The 8,951-nt window shown below is 38.3% G+C and overlaps 1 non-coding gene across 1 annotated transcript; it reads right to left on the reverse strand.

The window, feature by feature from the left end:
* Nucleotides 1–1,456: 1,456 nt before the first annotated feature.
* Nucleotides 1,457–1,560, reverse strand: LOC112719341 (small nucleolar RNA R71). Its single transcript, XR_003161646.1, has one exon. It is a non-coding gene; the product is annotated as a small nucleolar RNA R71 (small nucleolar RNA).
* Between the last annotated feature and the right edge of the window lie 7,391 nt (nucleotides 1,561–8,951).

Raw genomic sequence — 8,951 nt, forward strand, 5'->3', positions numbered from 1 at the left:
GTTCTTGCATGTTTTCTTTGTTCTGATCTTAAAATTTTATGTATTGAGTCATTTTGTTGTTTTTATCTTTCTTCATTAAAATTCAAAAATCAAAAAATATCTTTTCCTTATCTTACTCATAAATTTCGAAATTTTGGGTTGACTTAGTCAAAAGTTTTTAAAATTTAGTTGTTTCTTATTTGTCAAGTCAAAATTTCAATTTAAAAAAATTATCTTTTTAAATCTTTTTCGAAAATCAAATCTTTTTCATTTTTCTTCTTATTATTTTCGAAAATTTTAAAAATTGGTTTTCAAAATCTTCTTCCTATTTTTATTTCATATTTTCGAAATTCTTGCTAACAATTAAGGATTTGATTCAAAAAAAATTTCAAGTTCGTTGCTTTCTTGTTAAGAAAGGTTCAATCTTTAAATTCTAGAATCATATCTTTTAGTTTCTTGTTGATCAAGTTATCAATTTTAATTTTAAAAATCAAATCTTTTTTTTAAATCTTTTTCAAATCATATCTTTTTCAAAACTTAATTTCAAAATCTTTTTCTAACTTCTTATCTTTTCAAAAATTTGATTTTCAAACCTTTTTCAATTAATTAATTGTTTGTTTTGTTTTGATTTTAAAAGTTTACTATTTCTTATTTTTCAAAACCACCTAACTACTTTTCTCTCTCTAATTTTCGAAAATCACTAACCTCTTTTTCAAAAATCTTTTTAATTTTTGAAAACTCTCTCTCATCTCTTTCTATTTATTTTATTTATCTACTAACACTTCTCTTCTACTCATAATTCGAACCCTCTCTTCTCTTTGTGTTCGAATTCTTCTTATTCCCTCTCCACTCCTATTCTTCTATTCTTCTATTCACATAAAGGAATCTCTATACTGTGACAAAGAGGATTTTTCTTCTTTTGTATTCTCTTCTTTTTCACATGAGCAGGAACAAGAATAAAGATATTCTTGTTGAAGCCGATCCTGAACCTAAAAGGACTCTGAAAAGGAAGCTAAGAGAAGCTAAAGCACAATTCTCTGGAGAGGACCTGACAGAAATTTTCAAAAAAGAAGAAGACATGGCAGCCGAACATAATAACAACAATGCAAGGAAGATGCTTGGTGACTATGCTGTACCAAGTTCCAATTTCTATGGAAGAAGCATCTCAATTTCTGCCATTTGAGCAAACAACTTTGAGCTTAAGCCTCAATTAGTTTCTCTAATGCAGCAGAATTGTAAGTTTCATGGACTTCCATCAGAAGATCCTCATCAGTTCTTATCTGAATTCTTGCAGATCTGTGATACTATTAAGACCAATGGGGTTGATCCCGAGATCTATAGACTTATGCTTTTCTCCTTTGTTGTGAGAGACAAAGCTAGGACATGGTTGGACTCACAACCTAGAGAAAGCCTGAACTCTTGGGACAAGCTGGTCAATACTTTCTTGACCAAATTCTTTCCATCTCAAAAGATGAGTAAGCTCAGAGTGGATGTCCAAACCTTCAGACAGAAGGAAGGTGAATCCCTCTATGAAGCTTAGGAAAGATACAAGCAATTAACCAAAAGGTGTCCTTCTGACATGTTTCCAGAATGGAGCATCATATGTATATTCTATGATGGTCTGTTTTAGTTATCCAATATGTCATTGGACCACTCTGCTGGTGGATTTCTTCATCTGAAAATGCCTGCAGAAGCCCAGGAACTCATTGAAATGGTTGCAAATAACCAGTTCATGTACACTTCTGAGAGAAATCCTGTGAATAATGGGGTGACTCAGAAGAAAGGAGTTCTTGAGATTGATACTCTGAATGCCATATTGGCTCAGAACAAAATACTGACTCAGCAAGTCAATATGATTTTTCAGAATCTGACTGGATTGCAAGCTACATCTGGCAGTGCTAAAAAAGCCTCATCTAAAGGAGAAGCTTATGACCCTGAGAATCCTGCAATGGAAGAGGTGAATTACATGGGAGAATCCTATGGAAACACCTATAATCCTTCATGGAGGAATCACCCGAATTTCTCATGGAAGGATCAACAGAAGTCTCAACAAGGCTTCAATAACAATAATGGTGGGAGAAACAGGTTTGGCAATAGCAAGCCTTTCCCATCATCTTCTCAGCAACAGACAGAGAATTCTGAGCGCTCAGCCTCTATGGCTTAGCAAATATAGTCTCTGATCTATCTAAGACCACTCTCTGTTTCATGACTGAGGCACGGTCCTCCATACGAAATTTGGAGGCACAAGTGGGTCAGCTGAGTAAAGGAATCACTAAAACTCCTCCTAGTACTCTCTGATGAGCGGATAATTTATACGCTTTTTGGCACTATTTTTAGTATGTTTTTAGTACATTTTAGTTAGTTTTTAGTATGTTTTTATTAGTTTTTATTTAAAATTCACTTTTCTGGGTTTTACTATGAGTTTGTGTGTTTTTCTGTGATTTCAGGTAATTTCTGGCTAAAATTGAGGGACCTGAGCAAAAATCTGATTCAGAGGCTGAAAAAGGACTGCATATGCTGTTGGATTCTGACCTCCCTGCACTCGAAGTGGATTTTCTGGAGCTACAGAAGCCCAATTAGCGTGCTCTTAATTGCGTTGGAAATTAGACATCCTGGGCTTTCCAGAAATGTATAATAGTTCATACTTTTCCCGAGATTTGATGGCCCAAACCGGCGTTGCAAATCAGCTTCAGAATTCCCGGCGTTTAACGCCGGAACTGGCACAAAAATTGGAGTTAAATGCCCAAACTGGCACAAAAGCTGGCGTTTAACTCCAGAAAAAGTCTCTACACATGAAAGCTTCAATGCTCAGCCCAAGCACACACCAAGTGGACCCCGGAAGTGGATTTTTACGTCATTTACTCATTTCTGTATATCCTAGGTTACTAGTTCACTATAAATAGGATATTTTGACATTGTATCTGGACGGAATGACACATTACATGTTTCTTATTGTATCTTCTACGGCATGAGTCTCTAAACCCTATGGTTGGGGGTGAGGAGCTCTGCTGTGTCTTGATGGATTAATGCAATTACTACTGTTTTTCAATCAATCACGCTTGCTTCTATTCTAAGATATCACTTGTTCTTCAACTTGATGAATGTGATGATCCGTGACACTCATCATCATTCTCACCTATGAACGTGTACCTGACAACCACCTCCGTTCTACTTTAGATTGAGTGAATATCTCTTGGATTCCTTAACCAAAATCTTCGTGGTTTAAGATAGAATTGATGGCGGCATTTAAGAGAATCCGGAAGGTCTAAACCTTGTCTGTGGTATTTTGAGTAGGATTTAATGATTGAATGACTGTGACGAGCTTCAAACTCCTTAGGGCTGGGCGTTAGTGATAGACGCAAAAGAATCACTGGATTCTATTCCAACCTGATTGAGAACCGACAGATGATTAGTCGTGCTGTGACAGAGCACGTTGAACATTTTCACTGAGAGGATGGAAGGTAGCCATTGACAACGGTGAAACCCTACATACAACTTGCCATGGAAGGAGCCTTGCGTGCATAAAGAAGAAAACTGTGGGAAAGCAAAGGTTCAGAAGATAGAGCATCTCCAAAACCTCAACCTGTTCTCCATTACTGCAAAACAAGTATCTATTTCATGTTCTTTTACTTTTCACAATTAAACCTGAGAATTATTGATATCCTAACTAAGAGTTACAAGATAACCATAGCTTGCTTCAAGCCGACAATCTCCGTGGGATCGACCCTTACTCACGTAAGGTATTACTTGGACGACCCAGTGCACTTGCTGGTTAGTTGTGCGGAATTACAAAAGTGTGACTGTGATTTTGTGCACCACTCTCCCAAGCAATACAGAAGAGAATCCAAAAAGAGAGTGCAAGGCCATTAATACAACCAAAATGGCCGAACCTATAGAAGAAGAGGAAGACATGATTCACAGTAAGGAAGACCTCATGGGACGTCCACTGGACTACAAGGAGTCCCCTATTGAGGAACCACGTGAATCTGAGGCTCATCTAGAGACCATAGAGATTCCACTGAACTTACTATTACCATTCATGAGTTCTGACGAATATCCTTCCTCTGAAGAGAACGAAAATGTTACTAAAGATAAAGTTGCTCAATATCTAGGAGAAATCATGAAGGTGAATTCCAATTTATTTGGTAATGAGACTAGGGAGGATGAACATCCATTGCTCATTAATGAACTAAGTGCATTGGTTCAGCTGAAGTTACCTTAAAAGAAAGAGGATCCCAGAAGGTTCTTGATATCTTGCACCATAGGCACCATGACCTTTGAAAAGGCTCTGTGCGACCTAGGATCAAGTATCAACCTCATGCTACTCTCTGTAATGGAGAAACTAAGGATCTTTGAGGTACAAGCTGCAAGAATCTCATTGGAGATGGCAGACAAATCAAAGAAATAGGCTTATGGACTTGTAGAGGATGTCTTGGTAAAGGTTGAAGGCCTTTACATCCCTGCTAATTTCATAATCCTAGACGCTAGGAAGGATGATGATGAATTCATCATCCTTAGAAGAACCTTCCTAGCCACAGCAAGGGCTGTGACTGATGTGGACAGAGGAGAGTTAGTCCTTCAACTGAATGAGGACTACCTTGTGTTTAAGGCTCAAGGATCTTCTTCTGTAAACATGGAGAAGAAGCATGAAAAGCTTCTTTTAATACAGAGTCAGACAGAGCCCCCACACTCAAACTCTAAGTTTGATGTTGGGAGGCCACAATCGTGCTCTGAGCATCTATGAAGCTTTGAAAATAGCTCATTATCAAGCTATTGACATTAAAGAAGTGCTTATTGGGAGGCAACCCAATTTTATTTTATTTACCTATGTTATTTTATGTTTTCTTTAGAATCATGATCATGTGGAGTCACAAAAACAAATGTAAAAATTAAAGAAAAATAAAAAACAACATCAAAAATGGCACACCTTGGAGGACGAGCTTACTGGCGTTTAAACGCCAGTAAGGATTCCAAAATGGGCGTTTAACGCCCAGCCAGGCACCATTTTGGGCGTTTAAACGCCAGAAAAGGGCAGGCAAACTGGCGTTTAAATGCCAGAAAAGGGCAGGCAAACTGGCATTTAAACGCCAGTAAAGGTATAAAAATGGGCGTTTAAACGTCAGAAAAAGGCAGCAGACTGGCGTTTAAACGCCAGAAAAGGGCAACAACCTAGCGTTTAAACGCCAGAAAGGCACACAGAGGGACATTTAACGCCAGTAAGGTGCAGGGATGCAAAATCCTTGACATCTCAGGATCTGTGGACCCCACAGGATCCCCACCTACCTCAACTCACTCTCTTTCCCCTTCACACCTTTCCATAACACTCTTCCTAAACCACTATTCACCTATCAAATCTTACCCTCTTCCCCATATTCTCTTCACCACTCACATCCATTCCCTAATTCCCATAAACCCATCATACAACCCACCTACCCCCACCTACTCAAACTTAAACCATTTCCCTCCCAAACCCAACCCTTCTCACACGAACCAACTACCTCTCTTATACTATAAATACCCTTCCTTCCTTCTTTATTTTCATACATCACATACACTCAACACCCCCTTGACCAAACCCTCTTAAGCCTCCATCTCTCACTTCTTCTTCTTCTTCTTCTTCTACTCTCTTCTTTCTTCTTTTGCTCGAGGACGAGCAAACATTTTAAGTTTGGTGTTGAAAAAAGCGTTGCTTTTTATTTTCAATTACCATTAATGACACCTAAGGCCGGAGAAACCTCTAGAAAGAGAAATGGGAAGACAATTGCTTCCACCTCTGAGTCAAGGGAGATGGAGAGATTCATCTCAAAAGTCCATCAAGACCACTTCTATGAGGTTATGGCCAAGAAAAAGGTGATCCCCGAGGTCCCCTTCAAGCTCAAAAGGAGCGAATATCCGGAGATCCGACATGAGATTAGGAGAAGATGATGGGAAGCTCTCACCAATCCCATTCAACAAGTCGGAATCTTAATGGTTCAAGAGTTCTATGCTAATGCATGGATCACCAAGTACCATGATCAAAGTATGAACCCAAACCCAAATAATTGGCTCACAATGGTTCGGGGGAAATACTTAGATTTTAGTCCGAAAAATGTGAGGTTGGCATTCAACTTGCCAATGATGCAAGGAGATCTTCATCCTTTCACAAGAAGGGTCAACTTTGATCAAAGGTTGGACCAAGTCCTCATGGACATCTGTATGGAAGGAGCACAATAGAAGAGAGACTCCAAAGGCAAGCCGGTTCAACTAAGAAGGCTTGACCTTAAGCTTGTGGCTAGAGGATGGTTGGAGTTCATCCAACGCTCTATCATTTCTACTTGCAACCAATCCGAAGCAACTGTGGATCGGGCTATCATGATCTATAGAATCATGATTGGAGAGGAAGTGGAAGTTCATGAGATCATACCTCTACAACTGTACTTAGCCTTTCCTCATCTCATTTGTCACCTATGCAATTTAGCTGGAATTATCATAGAGGAAGACATCCTCATTGAAGAGGACAAGCCCATCACTAAAAAGAGGATGGAGAAAACAAGAGAGCCCACTCATGGACCTCAGCAAACACATGAGGAAGTCCCTCATCAAGAAATCCCTGAGATACCTCAAGGGATGCATTTTCCTCCACATAACTATTGGGAACAACTCAACACTTCTCTAGAATATTTGAGTTCCAATATGGAGCAACTAAGGATGGAGCACCAAGAGCATTCCATCATCCTCCAAGAAATTAGAGAAGACCAAAGAGCCATGAGGGAAGAACAACAAAGGCAAGGAAGAGACATTGAGGAGCTCAAGCACTCCATAAGATCTTCAAGAGGAAGAACTAGCCGCCATCACTAAGGTGGACCCGTTCTTTAATTTTCTTGTTCTTATTTTTCTGTTTTTTTATTTTTGTGCTTTATATTTGACTATGTTTTAGCTTCATTACATGATCATTAGTGTCTAGTGTCTATGTCTTAAAGCTATGAATAATTCCATGAATCCTTCACCTTTCTTAAATGAAAAATGTTCCTAATTACAAAAGAACAAGAAGTATATGAATTTCAAATTTTATCTTGGAATTAGTTTAATTATTTTGATGTGGTGACAATACTTTTTGTTTTCTGAATGAATGCTTGAACAGTGCATATTTTTTATAGTGAAGTTTATGAATGTTAAATTTGTTGGCTCTTGAAAGAATGATGAAAAAGAGAGAAATGTTATTGATGATCTGAAAAATCATAAACTTGGTTCTTGAAGCAAGAAAAAGCAGTGAATAACAAAGCTTGCGAAAAAAAAGTGGTGAAAATTAAAAGAAAGAAAAAAAGAAAAAGCAAGCAGAAAAAGCCAATAGCCCTTAAAACCAAAAGGCAAGGGTAAAAAGGATCCAAGGCTTTGAGCATTAATGGATAGGAAGGCCCAAAGGAATAAAATCTTGGCCTAAGCAGCTAAATCAAGTTGTCCCTAACCATATGCTTGTGTCATGAAGGTCCAAGTGAAAAGCTTGAGACTGAGTGGTTAAAGCCGTGATCCAAAGCAAAAAAGTGTGCTTAAGAACTCTGGACACCTCTAACTGGGGACTCTAGCAAAGCTGAGTCACAATCTGAAAGGGTTCACCCATTTATGTGTCTGTGGCATTTATGTATCGGTGGTAATACTGAAAAACAAGATGCTTAGGGTCACGGCCAAGACTCATAAAGTAGATGTGTTCAAGAATCAATATACGAAACTAGGAGAATCAATTAACACCATCTAAATTCTGAGTTCCTAATGGATGCCAATCATTCCGAACTTCAAAGGATAAAGTGAGATGCCAAAACTATTCAGAGGCAAAAAGCTACTAGCCCCGCTCATCTAATTGGGACTAAATTTCATTGATATTTTAAGATTTATTGTATATTCTCTTCTTTTATATCCTATTTTGTTTTCAGTTTCTTGGGGACAAGCAACAATTTAAGTTTAGTGTTGTGATGAACAGATAATTTATATGCTTTTTGCATTATTTTTACATAATTTTTAATATGTTTTAGTTACTTTTTAGTATATTTTTATTATTTTTTATGCAAAAATCACATTTCTAGACTTTACTATGAGTTTGTGTGTTTTTCTGTGATTTCAGGTATTTTCTGGCTGAAATTGAGGGACTTGAGCAAAAATCTGATTCAGAGGCTGAGAAAGGACTGAAGATGTTGTTGGATTCTGACCTCCCTACACTCGAAGTGGATTTTTTGGAGCTACAGAAGCCTAATGGGCACATTCTCAATTGCGTTGGAAAGCAGACATCTTAGGATTTCCAATAATGTATAATAGTCCATACTTCGCCCGAGATTTGATGGCCCAAACTGGCGTCCAAACGCCCACCAGAGACCCTTTTCTAGCATAACACGCCAGAACTGGCACCAAAGCTGGAGTTAAACGCCCAAACTGGTACCAAAACTGGCGTTTAAACTCCAAGAAGAGCCTATGCATGTGAAAGCTTCAATGCTCAGCCCAAACACACACCAAGTGGGTCCCGGAAATAGATTTCTGCACTATCTACACTTAGTTACTCATTTTCTGTAAACCTAGTTTACTAGTTTAGTATAAATAGCACTTTTTACTATTGTATTCATATCTTTAGATCATTTTTGAGACTATCTTTGGATCACTTTTGATTTCTTGATCACATTTGGGAGCTGGCCATTTGGCCATGCCTGGACCTTCATCACTTATGTATTTTCAACGGTGGAGTTTCTACACCTCATAGATTAAGGTGTGGAGCTCTGCTATTCCTCATGAATTAATGTAAAGTACTATTGTTTTTCTATTCAATTCACGCTTATTCTTGTTCTAAGATATTCACTCGTACTTCAACCTGATGGATGTGATGATCTGTGATACTCATCATCATCTTTCCTTATGAACGCGTGCCTGACAACCACCTCCGTTCTATCTGTGAGAGCTTGAGTGTGTGTCTCTTGGCCTCTTGGTTCACGACGCATGGTTGCCTCTCCTAA

Source organism: Arachis hypogaea, chromosome 10 (assembly GCF_003086295.3).
Source record: "Arachis hypogaea cultivar Tifrunner chromosome 10, arahy.Tifrunner.gnm2.J5K5, whole genome shotgun sequence".
In the NCBI taxonomy this organism is placed as follows: Eukaryota; Viridiplantae; Streptophyta; class Magnoliopsida; order Fabales; family Fabaceae; genus Arachis; species Arachis hypogaea.